This window comes from Capra hircus, chromosome 10 (genome assembly GCF_001704415.2).
Source record: "Capra hircus breed San Clemente chromosome 10, ASM170441v1, whole genome shotgun sequence".
Lineage (NCBI taxonomy): Eukaryota > Metazoa > Chordata > Mammalia > Artiodactyla > Bovidae > Capra > Capra hircus.
Genome location: NC_030817.1, coordinates 31,251,170 through 31,272,122, shown reverse-complemented (window position 1 = coordinate 31,272,122; position 20,953 = coordinate 31,251,170). Strand labels below are relative to the sequence as shown.

Sequence of the window (20,953 nt, the reverse complement as noted above, 5' to 3'; positions counted from 1 at the left end):
CATGATTTTCGTTTTTTAAATGTTGAGCTTTAAGACAGCTTTTGCACTCTCCTCTTTCACCATCATCAAGAGGCTCTTTAGTTTTTCTTCACTTTCTGCCATTAGAGTGGTATCATCTGCATATCTGAGGTTGTTAATCTTTCTCCCAGCAACCTTGATTCCAGCTTCTGAGTCATCTAGCCCAGCATTTCGCATGATGTACTTTGTGTACAAGTTAAATAAGCAGGGTGACAATATACAGTACAGCCTTGACGTACTCCTTTCCCTATCTTGAACCAACCTGTTGTTCTATGTCCAGTTCTGTTGCTTCTTGTCCTGTATATAGGTTTCTCAGGAGGCAGGTAACGTGGTCTGGTATTCCCATCTCTTGAAGAATTTTCCACAGTTTGCTGTGATCCACATAGTAAAAGGCTTTAGCATAGTCAATGAAGCAAAAGTAGATTTTTTTAAAAAAATTCCCTTGTTTTTTTCTGTGCTTCAGTGAATGTTGGCAATTTGATCTCTGGTTCCTCTGCCTTTTCTAAATCTAGCTTGTATATCTGGAAGTTTTCAGTTCATGTACTATTAAGTCTAGCTTGAAGGATTTTGAGCATGACCTTGCTAGCATGTGAAATGAGCACAACTGTATGGCAGTTTGAACATTCTTTGGCCTCTCTTTGGGATTGGAACAAAATCTGACCTTCTCCAGTCCTATGGCCACTGCTGAGTTTTCCAAATTTGCTTGCATATTGACTGAAGTACTTTCACACATAATCTTTTAGGATTTGAAATAGTTCAGTTGGAATTTCATCACCTCCACTGGATATCCACATACAAAAGAATGAAGTCAGACTCCTATCTCACACTAAATGAAAAATTAACTCAATATGCATCAAAGACTTAAATGTAAGAGCCAAAAATATAAAACTCTTAGAAGAAAACACAAGAGTAAATCTTCATGACTTTGGATAGGCAATGGTTTCTTAAGCATTTCTCAAAAACTTCACCTCATAATCTTTGGGAATTAGTATTTCAACATAAGAATTTATTTTGGAGAGGAACACAAATATTCAGACCATATCATGGTCCCATCATAAAAATTCAAGAATTCTAATCCTTTTATGAACAATCCTCAAAGAGCCAAATTTCTGTGAGGTTCAGAGATCTACTGAGATTAAACAACATTGCTCAAAAATCCCATCCAATATTTAACAATGTTCCCACTCAGCAAACTACTCCTTATGCCTTTGTGAAGATGGAATGAAAGAGCAGTGGGCACAATATGGTCTGCCATCAGGGGAAGAAATAGTCAGACCTTTGAAAACCTGCTGGCACCTAAAAGTCAGCTTTTAGAACTCCAAAGGCCTCGAGTCAATAGCATGTACACACTAGTCCTGTTTCCACTGACACGATGGCCCTACAACAGAATAAAGTGATGGCCAGGGTTTTCTTTTTTGAATTCAGAATTGTCCTGTGTAGACAGCACAGAAGTAAAGGAAGTTATGTGTGCGTGCTGAGTTGTGTGCTGCTTTTTGCAACCCCATGGAGTTTTCCAGGCAAGAATACAGGAGAGGGTTGCCGTTTCCTACTCCAGGGAAATCTTCTAGACCCAGGGATTCAGCCTGGGTCTCCACATCTTAAGCATTAACAGGCGAATTCTTTATCACCATACCACCTGGGAAGCTAAAAGGAAATTATAGAAAAAATCAAGCTGCCAGTTAGTGAGAGGGAAGAGAGAAGAGAAAAGCATCTGGAAAGAGCCAGTGTTATTCCTGGAGTTTGACCTTCTGCAGCTGCTGCTGCTACTGATTTTCCCTGACACAAAGATCAGGAGGAAAATCCACCTCTCACAAAGGTTGCACCAAAGACCATAAAAATACCATTTTGATGCCAACTGAGCATATTGGATCGGGGGAGGGGAGGAGACGTGAGTAATCAGAAAGCTGGACCATCAATATAAACACTTAGCAAAAAAGCAGCATTTATAGTTTTCAGTTAGCCCAACAAACACTTTCTTGGCTTTGAAAAGTAGTACTCAACTGGATAAAAATTTTATATACAGTAAGGGTAATAGAATGGACTTTAAATTCTCCTTTATACACAGAAAAAAGCTTATTAAAAGCATCCCAAAGAGTGGAGGATAAATTAGACATTCAACAGCTTCCCCCTGTTCCCAAAATCAATTTTACTTTTGCTTTCATGCAGCCTACCACAAGCTCCCAGGCATAGGGCAGAGGAGCTGTGCATCCTTAGGAACGAACACAGCACCAACCCACCTCACTTTGTAGCTACCCTGGGATCAGCCTCTCCTGAGGTAAGCATTTTTATCTAATTATACAGAAGGCTAATGAGTCTCTGAAGTTATCCAGTGACTTCAAGTACACTGTATAAACAGAAAAACAGAGAAAATACATTTTTACCATTTGTTCAACTCCCACTGGTATACTATCACTATAGCATCTAGTGATGGTATTCAAGCTATTGAATCAATGATTCTATTTATGTGGCTCATTTCACAGTAAGCCAAAACAAATGTGTCATCACTTCGGGACAATTCAGTCTTTCTTCTCAAGGTAAGAAAGGGATAGGAATCATTATTCTACTAATACTTTTCTGTGCCCCAGATTTTTTAAGATATTGCAAAATCAGGCCAGTAAGGCCAGAGTACTCATACAACATCTCAATCATGGCAATGTACACCAGTAATATAGAGAGAGCTAGGAAAGGTATGGCTTTTATTACTCCTATAACACTGCTGCATTAATTTGTGTGTTTGTCTGTCCTTACAAATGCCTCACGGGCAAAGACTGTTATCTTATTGTCTTTGTCCAGACACAGCCTCATCGCAACCATGCAGTAGGTGCCAGAGATTTGATTCTTGAATGAATGAATGTGCACTTGAACGTGTTAGCAGATTAACATGTGTGACCAAACACATAGAATACATACACTGGAATCCACAGTGCTTGTTCATAGCTCTAATTACATAATTCAGAAAACTCTTTGTTTCTGATGACAGGAATATTAGCAATCTCCACGTGCTCAATGTTTTGGTGCAAACTGATCTTTAAAGAGGGTACGTACAGAGAAATGCACTGGACATCTTCACACTTTTCCCTCCTCTGACACCCAATATGATTGAACTTAAAACTGACAGCATTTGTAGTGAGGATTAATCATAATGGTACCTGGTGCTATTATTTACATTTCCATTTGTATTTATTCTAACCCCTGGATTGGTTGAGGGTTAGTGGAATATTCACTTAAAAGCAACTTCTGGAGAGTAGGTTCTGACTTAAAGTCCTCAGGTGGCCCCACAGAACCTTGCAGAGAATTAGACACATATGGGAGCTCTAATCACATGCTGAATTACAGCTCACCTAAATCAAATCCTAGGTCCACCAAGTTCCACAGCAACAGCACAAACTGTATGACAGCTCTTAAAGGACAGATTTTTCATCTGTGTAATGTTTCTGCTTAATGTTAAAAGATAACTGACTAATAATAAGTTGACTTTAACAAGAGCCTCAAGGCACAGGGTTGAAGGGCACATTTGTTGTCCTTGTTAGTGACCTTAAGGTCAGAGGTGTTCATTGCAATATTTTAATTCTATCATCTATCTTTGACCATCCTATTTGAAGCAGCTCCCCTTAGCCTGCTTTATTTTTTAATTCACAGCACTTGCCACTATACTATAATATGTGGTACCATAATATGTGTTTCCTTGTATATTGTTAGACTCCTCCACTAACTGACCTCTACGGAAGCAGGGCATCTGCTTTGTTTGCCATGCTCCCCCTGACCCCCACGGTGCCTAGGAAAAAGCCTGGCATGTTAATAGGCTTTCAATAATTATTTACCTAGTGATGCTGCTGAATTTACAAATATTCACTCATCAACAGTCAGACTATCATTTGAGATAAAGCAAAGAGGTCTAGGAATATGTTAACTGCTTGATAATTATCACACATATATGAAAGCATGCATGCACATATCCCACTAAATCGAAACTGAAGTCTTCAGGAAATGAACACCCAGAGCCAAGGGAACATATTCCTCTGACGAAAGCCTCAGCCAGTGATCAGTAGGAAGGAACAGGGCCAAATATTACAAAAGATTTGGAAAAAGATTTGCTGTATTCTACTAAGACTAAAAAAAAGGAGGGGAGGAATAGCTGCAAATAAACCAGATGGGGTAGAATGCCATGAAACTTACAGCAGATGGCACTAAAATATTAAACTAACATTTCCTTATGCTCCAAGCTGAGCTCTATGTTAACGCTGATTAGGAGAATGAGTCTATTTAAAAACATGCAGATGAAAGATGAATCTGGTATTGTTAAACTGTTCTGCTAAAAACAACTCCAAGCATTAGCATCTAATGTGCTTTCACACAAGCGGTATGTTAATATTATTCAGGCAAGGTTATGTCTAACAAAACCACCTAGAATAGGAGGAAAAAAAGCTCACAAGTCTCATGAATCTGTTCAAAAGCAAGCTCAGTGTGGTAAAGCCGTGAAAATCTGCTTCTCTGATCTCCATAGCAACCGCAGCAACCCTCAGACAGACATTTTAAAAACCAGATTTGTTTTCCTCTTTTCTAAGTACCTTTCCGTGATATTTTTGGATACTGTTGAAGTACAACTGACACTGCATAAGGTGTAAACACACTGCCTGTTCCAATTGCTTCATTATTAGATGGGGTGGCTTGTTCTTTTCTCACTTAACTCACAATGGTGATGCCACTGTCAACAGCACAGCACCTGGCTCTCTGGGGATGCCCCAGAAAAATACTGCCAACTGAAAGCCAGGCTTAAGAATATTTATAGATTGGCACGGGCTACCCAGTTGGAGAAGAAGATACCCTCAAGATTTATAAACCATGCAAAGTAATCAGCATATTATCCATCTGCTTTACAAATATTATGTAAGGCTTCCACCTAAAAAGGAGCCATAGAATACTCACTTTCTCACTGAATCTGAGGTATAAAGACTATCAAGTCCCAATAAAAAGGCAGGCAAAGAATTTAAAATAGGACATGTAAACAGGTATGCGCTGAAGAATTCTTTCAATTGTTCTGTATTATTAGCCTGTATGCTTGAAAATTTTCATATTAAATATTGGGAAAAAAGAAAATATATCTAATCATCATATAAAACACTAACCAAGGGAAGTTTCCACTGTTTCATGTTCTTATTACAGTTAGTATAGTTGAAAAATAGAAGAGGGATATTTGTTCATTGGCTAATTAAAAGTGACCAACTGAAAAAATGTAGAGCATTTTTAAAGAAATTTAAATATGAACTGGGCATTAGATGTAACAATGGTCCTGTGGTTACATAAGAAACGTTCCTAGTTTTAGAGAGTACACTGAAGTATTTAGGAGAGGAAACTTATTGGTGGCTGTGACTTAATTTCCAAATGCTCCCCCCAAAATTATGTGAAACATGATAAAAATGGTACTGTTAAATTTTGCAGCTCTATATTTGGAAATTCATTATACTATTCTCTCCAAAGTATCTGTGAAATTTTCTATAATAATCTATTTTAAATATCTTGAAAAAAATAGAAGCATGAGTCCTCATTCAAATCATAGGTAAGAATTAAGTATTTGAAGGGTCAACCCTAATCTTATCTCCTTTAAAGAATTATTAAAATATATACTACGTTAAACACTTTGTCAGTGCTTAAATATTATTGTGATATACCCTGTGTGGATTTCTAGAGTGGGCTAATGAACAATTATTTTTGAAAGCATGAAAATGTTGGACAAAGAAGATGAAGCAAAATTTACCAAGTAAGCAAGATATTGTAAGAAACCTCACTAGATGGGGACAGAAATACTGCACAAATCCTGCCCCTGCCTGATGCCAGTCTGCCTGCTTCTAGGGGACCAGGCAGACAAAAGACTGCCCTGGAGTCAAAGAATGTCAGTTTCCTCCCCACTGAGGATAACTGAAAGCATGTAACAAAAAAATGGAAGTGATTTTTGAGAGAAATGGCCATCATCTGGAGCATTTTATATAAGAAACCCTCAAGGATTTGTCTGTCTAACTCTAAAGGGGAGATTTCATATTTATAATTGTGAGAAGGTGGCTAAACCTTGCCCCCAATGTTACTTCAAATATTCCTAAAGAATCTGATTGTTCAGAAGGTAGTTTCCCATAAAAACAAATCAGAGGGGTGAACCTTTAGAGTCATGCTTTGAGAAATGAGGAAGAGGCATCTGCAACATTTCAAGTCTGCCATGAATTCAGTCCCTTTTAAAGGAAAGTGTATGTGTATTCATTGTGTGCGTGTGCTAGTTGCTCAGTCGTGTCCGACTCTGCAACCCCATGGACTACAACCTATCAGGCTTGTCTGTCCATGGAATTCTCCAGGCAAGAATACTGGAGTGGACTGCCATTCCTTTCTCCAGAGGAACTTCCCAACCCAGGGACTGAACCCTGGTCTCTTGCATTGCAGACAGATTCTTTACCATTTGAGCTATAGGGAAGCCCTATAATGGAAAATAGTCTGAATGGTTATTTCTGTTTAAGCTGCTACTGCCCTGGTCACTCTGTGTTGAGAGAAATCTGACTGGACCAGAGTTGGGAGCTTAGGCTAAATACCGACGAGGTGAGGTGTGACAGGAGAGCATCGAATGGTGATGAAGCAGTCCTCTTGGATCTTCCCCGTTCTGGATAACAGAAACGCTGAGTGCACAGAAGGAGGGCAAGATGCTGATGGAGCGCAGGTGCATGGCCAGGCTACTGTGGCTATGCTCTGGAGGCCTGCCATACAGCCAGCCTCGGAAGGCCAGGGGTGATCTACCAAGGGGAGCCCATCTGTGCTGCCTTACCCTTCATAACCACCATTACGATGGCAGCCTGCCTGTACAGAAAACGTGATCGAATCATGAAATGTGATAATAATTGCTTCCATTTACAATGTGCCAGGTCTTCTACTAGCCTAAGCTCCTTAAAAACAGTTTCAAATGTATTCAATTTACATTTCATTACAATTCAAGAGAGTAGGAATTACTAGCCATATTTTACAGATGAAGCCTCAGAAGTTTTAAGCCAGCAAGCGGTAGACTAGGGTTCAAACCCAAAGCTGTCTGATTCCAGAGCTCATGCTTTAATCACTATGTAATACAACTTTAATAACAAACCTTATTTTTAATTGGGTTGTGCTGTATTCAAAACAACAAGAAGCATTTACTGCAGAAAGTTTTTCTATTTTATGAGGGTTATAAAGTTTCAATAGACTAGTCTTGCACAAATTCCATAGGCTCAGCAAAGAAAAGCTGAACAGTGGCCTACAGTGATGTCACCTTCTGCTTTGTCAACTCAAATCTATTATTGGCTTTGTCAGCGGAACCTCAGAAAGCGTCTTTCTTTGCTGACTCCATTTGCCCTTTCCTGGGCTGATCACTCTAGGAGAGTGCAGCCAAGAGGTAGATGCCCTTCATGAGTAACAGTGGGGATTCACAAGCAATGTTCTCTTCTTAATTAGCCTATTATTCTTTAATCTTTCACTGGATTCAACAACATTTAAATGAGCTCTTAGAAAAGAGCACAATCTATAAAACACACTGACATACAATAAAATCCCATAATATACTTCTGGGGCTTCATCTGTGTGTCTAAAGTCACTGCTCATTTAGTCACCAAATGTTTATTGAGTCTCTACAAACAGGTGCCATTGTAGGCACTGGAAATAGAGCACTGAAAGAAAGTATGTAATCTCAAAGAGCTTAAGATCTATCTGGTAAGAACAAGAAATAAACAATAAAAATGCATATTTATATACTGGGTAATGATAAGCACTATGAAGATCTATAGTAAGAGATAATTACACAAGAGGTCTGTGATAAAGACTTGATGCTCATCCAATTTCCACAGTGTCCCATGCATCAGGGGAGAGTCACATTACTAATTCTGGCCAATGGACCATAAGCAAAAGTGACATGTTTCATTTCCAGGAGGAAGCTTTGAAGAACTAATGTGCCTCTCCAGCTCTCTCTTCCCCTGGTGTGGAAACCTGGGAAACTATATGTTGATATTCAGTGGCATGGGAGGGAGGCAGCTTGGATCCCTTTGTAATCGGATAAAAAAAAGAGCTCCCATCAATGAGCATAAGATTTTATATGAGCTAGAAATAAACATCTGTTGCGATAAGCCACTGAGATTTGAGGGTTCCTTACTGAAGTATGGCCTAACTCAAACAAACTAAGTCTAGAACACTGGAGCCTAGGGAGAGACAACAAATGAGACTACTTGGAGCCCATACACCATGGACAGAGTTAACTCAGTGGCAGTGAACCCTGGATAGACATCTTACATCACCCAAGGGATATTGAAAGTACTCATCTACATATGTAACACTCAAAGATTATACTCTGGGATATTTAGAGTCGGGCCTAAGCATATGTATCTTGGGGAAAAAAAAAAAAAACTACTCAAAAAGATGATCAATTGGGTCTGTTGGCTTTAAGAAACCTCCCTATGGGCAACCCACCCAACCATATGCTTAGGAATGAGCTTATTCATGAGATCAAGTCAACTTCATATTAATCATTGGAAAACAGCCAATCAAACTGCAGCATATAGAGATAACCTGTAAGATATTTGAGATATTATGAAAGAATTTTTGTGCTAAATGAGTAGCTGGACTAGATTCTTCCAAAGCTCCACTCACTGTACGGTTATTATTAACATAAATATTTAAATAGTAATAAAATGAGAGGGTAATAACTTAAATCATCTAAATTAATTATCACAAGAATCCTGTGATGATATTACTATTCTCCGCTTAGAACAAGTGAAAAAATCTAAGTGCAGACAGGGTAACTGCCGAAAATCACACAGCTAGTAGCAAATGGTAGAACTAGGATCCAAACCCAGCTGGTTCATGATATGTAGTCAAAACAATACAGAGTTTGGAGAAAGGTACTCTAGATAAGGGGCCACCAGACGGGAAACACTTAAGGCATGGGCTCAGGGAATAGTTGCTCTGATTCTAGTTAAGGACCCAGGTGCTTAGAGAACAGAACAGTTCACAGGCTGCCAAAGTATGGTGGAAATTTTCAATGAAACAATCTACTCTTCTTGCTCCAATTCTGTGCTCACCAGGCAACAATGAGCTTATCTGCACGTTGGGGTGGAATTCTCCTGATCTCCAGGTAAACGGGAAATGGGCATTCCGGTTCATATCAGATTCAGATACATTTGTGTTTCAGAACACTTAGTAAACTGAGAACGGAGTCTCGGACTGAGAAAACTACTCTCTGGAGTGGACCAGCTCTACCCTCGGGTGGTTCATTCCTTCAGATCTGTTACATAGAAGGGATCACACAGTCGCTTGCTAACACACGCACAAAAAAGAATTGGTTTGTTAAATTACTTCTATATAGTGCACTCTAGGAAATGGAGAGTATCAGGGACCCCAGGGAAATAGGACACAGAAAATGCATGTTTGAAAGGGAAGCAGGTGATGTCAGGAGCACTGGGTTCCAAAGTGGGGGTCTTGAGCAGCCGCAGGTCAGGCATACACCAGATGTGGGAGGTAGAGGGCCCCAAGATCCTGCCTTGGGCTAGCCCTGCCAGTGGGACTTCTTCAGTTCTCCCAGTGTTCTGTCTCACAGAAACTCTCTATGCTTCGGTTCTAGTGGACCGGAGGGTCACCAGCAGGGCTGCTTCTTGCTTTTCAGAACTCCAGAGAACATGAACTATTCACCTTGTGGTTATTAAAGATTTGTTCAGTTTTTATGACAATATTTAGATAAGTAGCAATAGAAAATCTTGAGGACAAGAGTGTCATTTTCTAATTTGCTCAGAGTTACCTCACCAGTATTTCTAACAGTTGGATCCATTAGCATCAGCAAAGGAGAGCACAAAGGAGAAGGGTAGAGAGGAGAGGCTAAATGTAAAAACTATACAACTGTGGAACACATGGTCCAACATACATTCTAACTGTAGATCTTCTTTCTTAACCTCACCTTCACATCATGAGTTACCATACTAGTCAAGATGAGGCGGGCTCTGGTAACAAATAACGCTTACCACGGCAGAAATCTGTTTGGGGGCTAACTTAATAGAGCAATATGCGTGTTCATTAGCAGGCAGCTTCCCTCCAAGCAGTCATTCAGAGGCTCAGGCTCCTTCCCTTTTGTTATCCCTCACAGCCTGAAGGCAGAAAAGGCACAACTACATCTTGGCCACCTTGCCCCGGATGTGACCCACATCACTTCCACTTACATTCTACTGATAGCAATCAGGTGTTTAGCTCCACCTACATGCAAAGAGGGCTAGAAAATGCAGTGGCTGACGAAACAGTCTTACCCAGCAATGACGCTACACTATGGAAGTGAAGTGAAAGTGAAAGTCACTTAGTCGGGTCTGACCCTTGAGACCCCATGGACAGTCCATGAAATTTTCCAAGCCAGAACACTGGAGCGGGTGGTTGTTCCCTTCTCCAGGGGATCGTCCCAACCCAGGAATGGAACCGGTGTCTCCTGCGTTGTAAGTGGATTCTTTACCAGCTGAGCCTCCAGGAAAGCAAACTATTGAAGAGGAAGTATCAATTTGGTGGAAAGTGATCTATCTTTACCTGTTACAAAATGAGCATTATATAAATCACAAGAACAAATATACAAAAGGGAAATAAAACTTACAGTTCAAGTGAATGATGCCTCATCTTAGAGGCAAATCAGTCCAGATTTGACAGATGAATAGTATAGCTGAGATCTGAAAGTATCTTTTTCAAAGAGGACTTTGCCATCAGTCTCCAGGGCATTAGTCTCTGCTGTACTGATGCTGAAGCTGAAACTCCAATACTTTGGCCACCTGATGCGAAGAATTAACTCATTGGAAAAGACCCTGCTGCTGGGAAAGATTGAAGGCGTGAGGAGAAGGGGATGACAGAGGATGAGCTGGTTGGATGGCATCACCGACTCAATGGATATGAGTTTGAGTAAACTCTGGGAGATGGTGATGGACAGGGAAGCCTCGCGTGCTGCAGTCCATGGGGTTGCAAAGAGTCAGACAGGACTGAGCGACTGAACTGAACTGGACTGAAGAGGGTCTGAGGGAAAGAAGTGGTCTACATAGGAACTAGGGGTTTAGCAGTCAAAATGAAAGCCAGGATTTTTGGCTTTCTAAGTAGAGCATAGATTTGTGGGATAAATAAAATCTACTCAAAATTTCAAGATTCTGGTTTCAGAATAAGAAAGGGCTTTAAAATGTGGACCCCAACAAAGGGAAGAGAGAGAAAATAAAAAGGAAATATCAACAATGAGGCCATTCTACTTATATCAGAATTATCTAGAACCAAGTTATTTATGATTTTATTTATGTCTAACATTTGAGAAAACTGTGACTCTATATAAAGTGATTTGACCGTCACTTGGTTAACCTCAAATTTAAAAATTAAAAAAAAATTAAATCCTCTCCAGGTGATTGGACTGAATTTCCACATCATTGACCACACTACCACTTGATCTAACTGTGTTTCATGCACCATTATAAAACTATTTAAAGCAGTATATGTTTAAGATATTAAATGTTAATCTCCAAATTATAAAGCCACCTCACATAGAGAAGGTGGTAAACCTCACATTTAGGTTTACTTACAAACAAGTCAACTACCTGGAAATCAATTTAGTTGGAAAAGGGCACTGGATCAGACTCAGGAGACCTTATCTCAAATTTTGGTTCTTTTACCCCTGCAGTATCACCGAGAACAACTGACTGTACCTCAAATCCTGACTTCAATATAAAAGGAGGGTGTTGATCAAAAAACTCCAGTTAGTATGAAACTTTGATTCATGAATCCTATGTGATATTATATTTTTTGGCACAGGCAAAATGGCTAACTTAAAATTAATTCTGGTACAAACCAGGTTACCCTTTTAGGAATTTTTTTGGACTTCTGTACTCGTGCTTATTTCAAGGAAAATATGGATGACAATTTAAATGATCAATCCCTACACAAACGGTGCAGTCACATGGACACTGTAAAATCACTGAAAGATACATTTTCTTACATCCTAACCCAGTAACTTTGTAAATTTGAAATGTGTAATTTCAAATCCTAGTGGCTTCAGATGAGGTTAAAAAGTAGAGGTTGGATATTTTCATCACAACCACTGGATGGCAACAGACATTAACAGTGAGTGGAGAAAATCAATATGAAAGCCATTCTTCTCTGCTTTACTTGTTTTTTGTTTTTTCTGCGTTTTTAGATATAGCATTGAATTTCCTACAGTAGGGGGAGGTAAACAAACGTGAATTTGAAAGCAAAAATAAAAATAAAAAAAGATAGCTTTGGAACACATATTCTGCTTTTGTAAGTGCTTCGCATTTAGAGAAATCTCCCATGATTTCAGTGTTCAGCTGAGTTGTAAAAGAGGTACCAGCCAGAAGGGAAGAGTTAAATCAGAATGCTGTATTTACCAGAGTATGCAGGTTTGAACTGAATTATTTATCAGTGGTAGTGAAATTTTTGATCTTGTATAAGAAGATTAAGCTTGCTACTTCATTTGTCACTGGAAGCATACAGTTCAACCCCAGCCTCAGGCTTTTTCTCCCTCTCCCATGAATTTTCTAAGCTATGGACAGAGGCCATTTGGAGGACTCCTCTAGCCCAGTGAGGTGGGAGACAGTGGGCCTCTGGGCTGGACACCTGGTATCTGTCAAGTGGAGTAAAATTCAAGCTTTGTTCTCGCCCAGACCCTCCAAGGACAAAGCTAGTGGTAAAAGCTGAGCTCTGCTAAAGCAAAGAGAAAACGTACCCACTCCTGAGGTCAAGGAAGACTTCCCTGTCTGCACAAGTGCAGAAGGCTTCTTGGGGGTTGAAAAGGGAGGGGACCCCATCCCATAATAAATGTGGACATGCACTCATAGGCCTCTGCAGTGGGATCCATCTTAGCAAAAAGTTGCACACGCATCTTGGGGAGGGTCCATGGGCCACCAGTGTGAAGAAAGAAACAAGATAATGGGCCAAAGGGAAACAAAGACGCGGAAGGGCTTTCCTGTATAAGTGATCTACGTCCCTCTGTACTGCGGTTCTCCTCACTCAGGACACCCACACTCCTCTCCAGGTGTGGGTCTCTGCCTCGTGTCTGACTTCCTGAGCTCCTCAGTGTCTGTACTCTTTCTCTCTGGGTGTGTATCTCTGCCCTGCTTCTGAGTTGGATAAACCGTTTTCCTGTGTGCTCTTTCATACATTTCAACATAATAATAAATGTTGTACCTGCGTTTAGTGTTTGCCTCCTTGAAACATTCTTGCTTTCAAATAGTGGCAAGAGCCAGGGCCACTTTGCTTCTAGCCTCTGGTCCCTGGTGGTCTAGTGGTTAGGACTGTTGGTTTTCATCCAGGCCACCCAGGTTTAATTCCTGGGGAGGGAACTAAGATCTCTTCTCAGGACTGCTCATTGCTCTCCCTCCAAAATCTCCACAAGGCCCCAAACTACTGGGAACATGAATGGTTACCTAGCTGTGTCCCTGCCCACCCTTTGTAGGTCTTTGTTCTGGAGTTTCTGTGGGGTGGGGAGATAGCAGTAGCACCTCCAGAATAAGCCTGTAAGTCCAGGTTGTGCTCACACTATCCCGCTTCCACTTCTCCTATAAGGAGGTGGAAATCTCAGAGTTGACAGTACAAATTTCATTCTAAATCCCACATATAAACCATTTAAAAATACCTAAGCTCAATCAGGAGAAGGCAATGGCACCCCACTCCAGTACTCTTGCCTGGAAAATCCCATGGACAGAGGAGCCTGGTAGGCTGCAGGCCATGGGGTCGTGAAGAGTCAGACACGACTGAGAGACTTCACTTTCACTTTTCACTTTCATGCATTGGAGAAGGAAATGGCAACCCATTCCAGTGTTCTTGCCTGGAGAATCTCAGGGATGGGGGAGGCTGGTGGGGTGCCGTCTATGGGGTCGAACAGAGTTGGACACAACTGAAGCGACTTAGCAGCAGCAGCAGCAGCAGCAGCAGCAAGCTCAATCAGAAAACCTGCCTGGCAGGATTCTGGCCCAGGCCCTGAAAAAATGGGACACTTAGAGAAAAAAACTTGACAAGGATAACTCTGAGGGCTTTGAGAGATCAGCCTCAATACAGTCCCTGGAACAACAGTTCTCAAATTCTAGTGTGCCTAGGATTTACTGGGGAGCCACTTAATGAAGCAGATTCCTCAGCCCATTCTTAGGAGATCCTGGAGGTGAGCCTAGGAATCTGTATTTTATCCAACAGTTTATGATGTCAGTGGTCCCCAACTGCACTTTGAGAAACACTGTCTAGAAAAACAAATGTCTCCACTGAGTCCCTAATCCACTCTCCCTGCCACATGCCCTCAGTTTCCACGAGAAGAGAGAAAGAGTTCTGGATCAAGGCTTTCCCTAGCAGAAGAGGACCCCTAGGTCATTTAAAACCCAAAAGGACCATTAAAGATATACGGCTGACTCAGGAAGCACCGAGTAATCACAAATAACAATAATCAACTGCAGGCTTGAGCTGAAGTTAACTAGGGCCAGTGATATACTTGTTCCCACTTCAGACCCCAGTTTGAGTATTTGCCTTAAACTACCTTTTCTCTGACTTTATCCTCTGCTCTCTGGCAGGCTACCATCTTTGCTTGTTAGTATAATTTTGATCCATATTTGGAATTTCACATTAGACTTTCTGAAGCTTTTGTGAGTTCCTGGCCCTCGCCAAAATTATACCTAACTCTTTTTAAAGAACCAACTTGCTGTCCCCCATCCCTGCCTGCCTCACTCTATGTCCTATTTAACTTCCATAGGTACCATATTTGACCCTTATTCCAGCTCTGGTCTCAGCCACTCAAACATCACTGTCACCAAAACATGTTAATAACTATTATACCCCCAATGCTTGGCCATAAAAATATACTAGATATACTGCTCAACCTGGGAGAGAATATTTCAGAGCCAGCATTACCCAAATGGATGATTTTCCCATAGTAGACATAACAAAATTGGCTTCAGTGAGTAAATAAACCGCATTGAGGTTTGGGGTATTTTTCCCATTATAAATATTTTTGCATCTATTTATAATCATTATGGTGACAAAAACTGAAATATAACTTGAGAGATGTGGGAATAAAGTCACCTCAAATACCAATCCACTGTATCAGTAAGTCCAATTAAGCCAATCCTCAAAATAAACTTCAAATTCAGCCATTCCTCTTCATTTTCATTGCTACCTTCCTCTCCGTGTCATATCGTGATAAAGACCAAACTCTGCACTGTGGTCTGGGCATGAAATGGCACTGCCAATCTTGTTGCTGTTGTTTAGTCACTAAATCATGCCCAACTCTTTTGAGACCCCCTGGGCTATATCCTCCAGGCTCCTTTGTTCACTGGATTTCCTGGGCAAGAATACCGGAGTGGGTTGCCATCTCCTTCTCCACCGACCTTCCCAACCTAGGGACTGAACCTATATCGCCGCACTGCAGGCAGATTCTTTACCACTGAGCCACCAGGGAAACCAACAACAACAAAACAACTCTAACTACGGAGACATTTTTTTTCAGTTTCTAGAATGCTCCCAGAACTTTCTTGCCTGTAGCTTTTGCATTGTCTATTGTCCAAAATGTTTTAAAATGATGTCTTGCCATAGTTGATTCCTTAGTTTCCTCCTCTCAGACCTTCTGATCCAAGTTCCACTACCACCAAGTACTCTCTCACGAGAACACATCATTCTGTTGATTTCTAGTTAACGTCACCCCTCACCCACCCAAATGAAGCCCTGCCAATTGGTGGAGTCATACCTGCCTTGGCCATCACTATATTGCCTGGGTCAGACAGGCAGTACACCGTACTGACTGAAGCAAAGGAATGAAGAATGAATTGAATTGATAAGGTCTTCCTTTGGTGGCGCTGGCAGAACCTTGGGTAAGATTTATGTTATCTGTATTACAGCAGTGTTTTGTGGGGTTACAAAGATAGGATCCAGAAGCAGAGACCGTAACTGTGAGTGCCCCACCCAGATTTAGAGGAAAGTGAAGTTATCATTTGAAAGGAGTGGAGAATCCTCTGGAGTCTTGATGCTGAGAATTAGAGGCACATGGATTGTAGTCTCCAATCTCCATGATGCATCGGTAAGCAAAGACGATTCATGTGAGAGGTAAAGGGACTAGATAGCGAATCAGGATCACCATCTAAATAGGGTCATTATTTCTCAGAGGCACCAGAACATATGCCATCTGTGAACTCTTATCTCTACAGGCAAGTCGGACTTGGATCCATCTTAAGGGCTTATCTATGCCCCACTCAGTGACAGACTTTATTTTTGGGGGCTCCAAAATCACTGCAAATGGTGACTGCAGCCATGAAATTAAAGACACTTGCTCTTTGGAAGAAAAGTTAAGACCAACCTAGACAGCATATTAAAAAGCAGAGACGGCTCAGTCAGACGGGCTCCGAGATGCTTCTGGAAGCAACATCGCGATGGCTGCCCATGGAGAACCCCAAGTCCAGTTCAAACTTTTTTTGGTTGGTGATGGTGGTACTGGAAAAATGATCTGACTGGTGAAGCGTCATCTGACTGGTGAATTTGAGAAGTATGTAGCAAATTTGGGTGTTGAGGTCCATCCTCTTGTGTTCCATACCAACAGAGGACCTATTAAGTTCAATGTATGGGATACAGCTGGTCAGCAGAAATTTGGTGGACTGAGAGATGGCTATTATATACAAGCTCAGCGTGCTATTATTTTTGACGTAACATTGAGAGTTACTTACAAGAATGTGCCTAACTGGCATAGGGAACTGGTACGAGTGTGTGAGAACATCCCAACTGTGTTGTGTGGCAACAAAGTGGATATTAAGGACAGAAAGGTTAAGGCAAAGTCAATTGTCTTCCACCAAAAGAAGAATCTTCAGAACTATGACATTTCTGCCAAAAGTAACTACAGCTTTGAAAAGCCCTTCCTCTGGCTTGCTAGAAAACTGACTGGAGACCCTAACTTGGAGTTTGTCGCCATGCCTGCTCTTGCCCCACCAGAGGTGGTCATGGACCCAGCCTTGGCAGCACCGTATGAGCACGATTTAGAGGTTGCTCAGACAATTGCTCTCCCAGATGAAGATGATGACCTGTGCGAAAGTGAAGCTGGGGCCCGGCGACAGAAGTCTAGTTTTATAGGCAACTGTCCTGTGATGTCAGTGGGGCAGCGTGTTTGTCACTTTATTATACAGCTAAGCAGGGCGTGTGCTTAATCTTTGGGTGCTGAAGGAGATGGATGGGGTTTGGAGTGAATGTGGCAGTTAAAAAAAAATTACTTTCATATTTTGGACCTGCATATTTAGGTGGTTTGGAACACAGTTGTTTCCTCCTTGAGTTTCAAATATAAGACTGCTACAGTCACATGACAATATTGAGAGGTGGGATCTTGTTTGTTACTGTCATTCCCATTCCTTTTCATTTAGAATCAGAATAAAGCTGTATTTCAAATATCTAAAAAAAAGCGAGACATTATTTTGCCAACAAAGGTCCGTCTAGTCAAAGTTGTGGTTTTTCTAGTTGTCATGTATGGATGTGAGTTGGACTATAAAGAAAGCTGAGCATCGAAGAATTGATGCTTTTGAACTCTGGTGTTAGAGGAAACTCTTGAGAGTCCCTTGGACTGTAAGGAGATCCAACCAGTCCATCCTGGTTGGAAATCAGTCCTGAATCTTCATTGGAAGGACTGATGCTGAAGCTGAAGCTCCAATACTTTGGCCACCTGATGCAAAGAACTGATTCATTTGAACAGACCCTGACGCTGGGAAAGACTGAAGGCAGGAGGAGAAGGGGATGACAGAGGATGAGATGGTTGGATGGCATCACCAACTCAATGAACATGGGTCTGTGTAAACTCCAGGAGTTCATGATGGACAGGGAGGCCTGGTGTGCTGCAGTCCATGGGGTCACAAAGAGTTGGACATGACTGAGCGACTGAACTGAAATGATGCCCCACTCTGTTCCCAGGCAAAATTTACTAGGGAGTTGGGTTCATTGTGCCCAAAGGACTTGGCATCAAAATATTACAACAACAATTTTGGATCTACATATACATCCTATAGGTGAAGTGTCAAAAATATCTGTCCCTAGAAATAGTTTAAGTGCTGGGTCACCAAGATTTGGAGCAAATCTCTTCAAGGTTGAGAAGGAAACCTTACCAGGGTCCTGAAGTCACTATTTAAAAAGCAGATCAATATGCAATCTGGGACAATGCTAACCTTGTGACTGTTTCAGAAGGAAAACCCAATAACGTGAACTGCCTATTGGCAGCCTCATTGTGTGCTGCTAAACCAGGAGAATACCTTCTATCACTGGGCAGCATCTCATAAAAGTAACTTAATAGCTTTGAATAGTCCTTCCTAAAATGGAGGGTTCAATGTCTCCATCTAAATATTTACACTGCATACATCCTCACAGAAGCCACACTTTATCCAGCAGTTTCTGGTCCATCTTGTTGAAAGCTGGCATGGGGGAAGCGGCTGTAATATTAGGGACATAAGTCTTGGGCCAATTATGAAACCTGCATTGTGAAAGAAAGATCCTGTCCAAGAATCTTTATGGCATATTTTACTAATTCAGTTTCATGGAAGCAAATAAATATGGGACTAAAGTATACTAACTTTTTTTAAAAAAGAATTACAGGAAGAAAAGTAAATGGGTCACACTTATTCTGGTTCTCTCCAAAATATTTTAGGACAGAAGCAATATCTAGTATATTAATAATAATGAAAAGTAATAATAAACATCATAAATGCTAGGTCTTTTTGAGAAGACCTCCATCTGGGAGTCTTCTTGCAAATCACTCCCCTAAGGAGATAAGCTTTTCCCTGCTACAGAGGGCTAAGCCCTGAAAGCTCCAGCTGTTGCAACTGGTGCCTGCAGAGAGAAGATGCAGAGGCCTGCCTCCCAGGGCACAGGAAGGGATGGAAACAGCCGAGTGCCCCTCACTCTCTCTCATTAAAAAACACCATATGCCCAGGGCATGCTCACCAAGGTGTTTTTCACTACAGGTTGGGCTGCTTAGCTCATCTGCTTACAGACAAAATTCTCTTTAGCATGCTTATTAAAAGTGCAAGCTTATGCTCATCCTGATGTTGCAGTTCTAGCGCAGGGGCCGAACAGGAATCTGCATTTTCAGTCAGCACTCCAGGAGACTATGAGGTACCCCGTGCTGAGGCTTTGAGATGCTTTGGGAACCACTGGCTTAAACCAGTATTTCTCAAACTGGGATCACTGGATGCCCTATTGAAAGTTCCAAATAGTTATTTTTTTACATTTTGCACTTTGTTTTTGATAACTTTTCAAATATTAAGAGCATCCTGAATAATGTGGATAATTGTATAGCCAAATACTCCTGCAACACTTCCAATGAAGTTTTACAATCAGGTTCTACTTCTAATTTGGTCTCAGGCCACTGAGTCTTTACTCAGCCTTTACTCAGATCCAGACCTGATCTGAACATCCATACCAGAGTAAAGCCTGAATGATATCCCTTCATTCACTCAGGAAGGGAGTAGAAGGAAAGGAGCAGATTTTGACAAAGGACATCAATGTACTAAATGGGAGGTGGAGGGGGGTAGTCTATAGGACGTTCACTAAAGAGTGAGGAAATGGACTTGGAGCCCAGAATGAAAGACTTCTCCAAAGCCTAGGAGGTGCCACACATGAGGCAGTGGCTGAAAATCTGTGTGGATGAGAGCAAGAAAATGAGGGAATAAGGAAGACAGGGAAAGGACTCAGATCAAACAAAGGAATTGGAAGGAAGGTAGCAAAAGAGACTGGGGGTAAGGTCAGAGACTGAGGGGATAACCAAGAAGGAGAAACATCAGGGAGATAAAGGAGGACAGTTTTGAGATGAGAACAGTCTCCATGTGAGCTGGTGGTGTCCCTGATTTTACTGCTAAAAGAAGTTAAGTTAAAATAGTCTGTCCAATATGATATCACTTGTTCAATAAAAACCCATGTATATCAAAATACACATAGAAATTTTCTGAAAGCAATTAAGAACAACAAAAACAGAAGCCTGCAATTATCTCTAAGACTTAGAAATGTAAGGTTGGATCAGGAGAACTTAAACTTTTTATTTTGCACAATTTATTATGTTACATTTATTTATTTTGAACATATATTATTTTCTCACTAATGTTTTAAGGACTGTTCAGCAGTACAACACTAAAGTACCCAGGAAAACAAGAAAGATGAGACTGAAAAGAGCTCTTTTGGTTGTTGTTGGTGACCTTCTTCGGAACAGTTTCAGGTCAGAATGTTAATACTGACTTCCGTGGTCTAAAGCATTGCTTCTCAAGCCTTAGCATGAATAGGAATCACTTGGACATCTTGGTAAAATGCAGATTCTAATCAGTATGTAGGTCTGGGAAGGAGCCTGACATTTCTAACAGGCTCCCATGTGATGTCCTGGTGGCTGGTCTAACACTATGCTTTTGAACTACAAGGAAAAGTAATCAGAATGCTGGGAATGGAGGTGAGTACCCAGAGACCACTACTTCTCAAAGAATGCTCTGTAGGCGACGAACCCTACACTGCACTTTAATAAAAGATTCTGCAATCAAATAGGTGGAAATATACTGCACTCCCACTCTAATGAGTCACACTGGGTATTAGTGTTTTATTGAGATTTTTTCATTTGTTTTCAACTAAGACATTCCTAAAAGGGTCGACCTTGCAACAGTGAAAATTTATCTACCCTGTCATGTTCTTGAGAGGCCATCCTTGAGGGTGTGGGGAAACAAAATAACAGGAGAGCAGGAGCTCAGGGGGTGCACAGAGAAGGGAAACTGGAATATGATGGAGCACATCTGGTCTTCAGTGCAACAGCAGCGGACATCTCCGAAACGTAAGAAGCTCCATAAATAGACCTTGTCAGGACAAGCACATGCCAGTAAATAAAGCCCAATGTTCCTTGACAGTATGTGCTATGATGTCAGATATTTGCCAAACCTCATTCTAAATA

At 41.1% G+C, this 20,953-nt stretch overlaps 1 protein-coding gene and 1 pseudogene across 1 annotated transcript in view; one reads left to right on the top strand and one right to left on the bottom strand.

Annotated features, from left to right (window-relative positions):
* Positions 1–20,953, bottom strand: part of RTN1 (reticulon 1) — a 252,724-nt gene that overhangs the window by 92,910 nt on the left and 138,861 nt on the right. The gene's annotated exons all lie outside the window — the stretch shown is intronic.
* Positions 16,434–17,198, top strand: LOC102175858 (annotated as a pseudogene).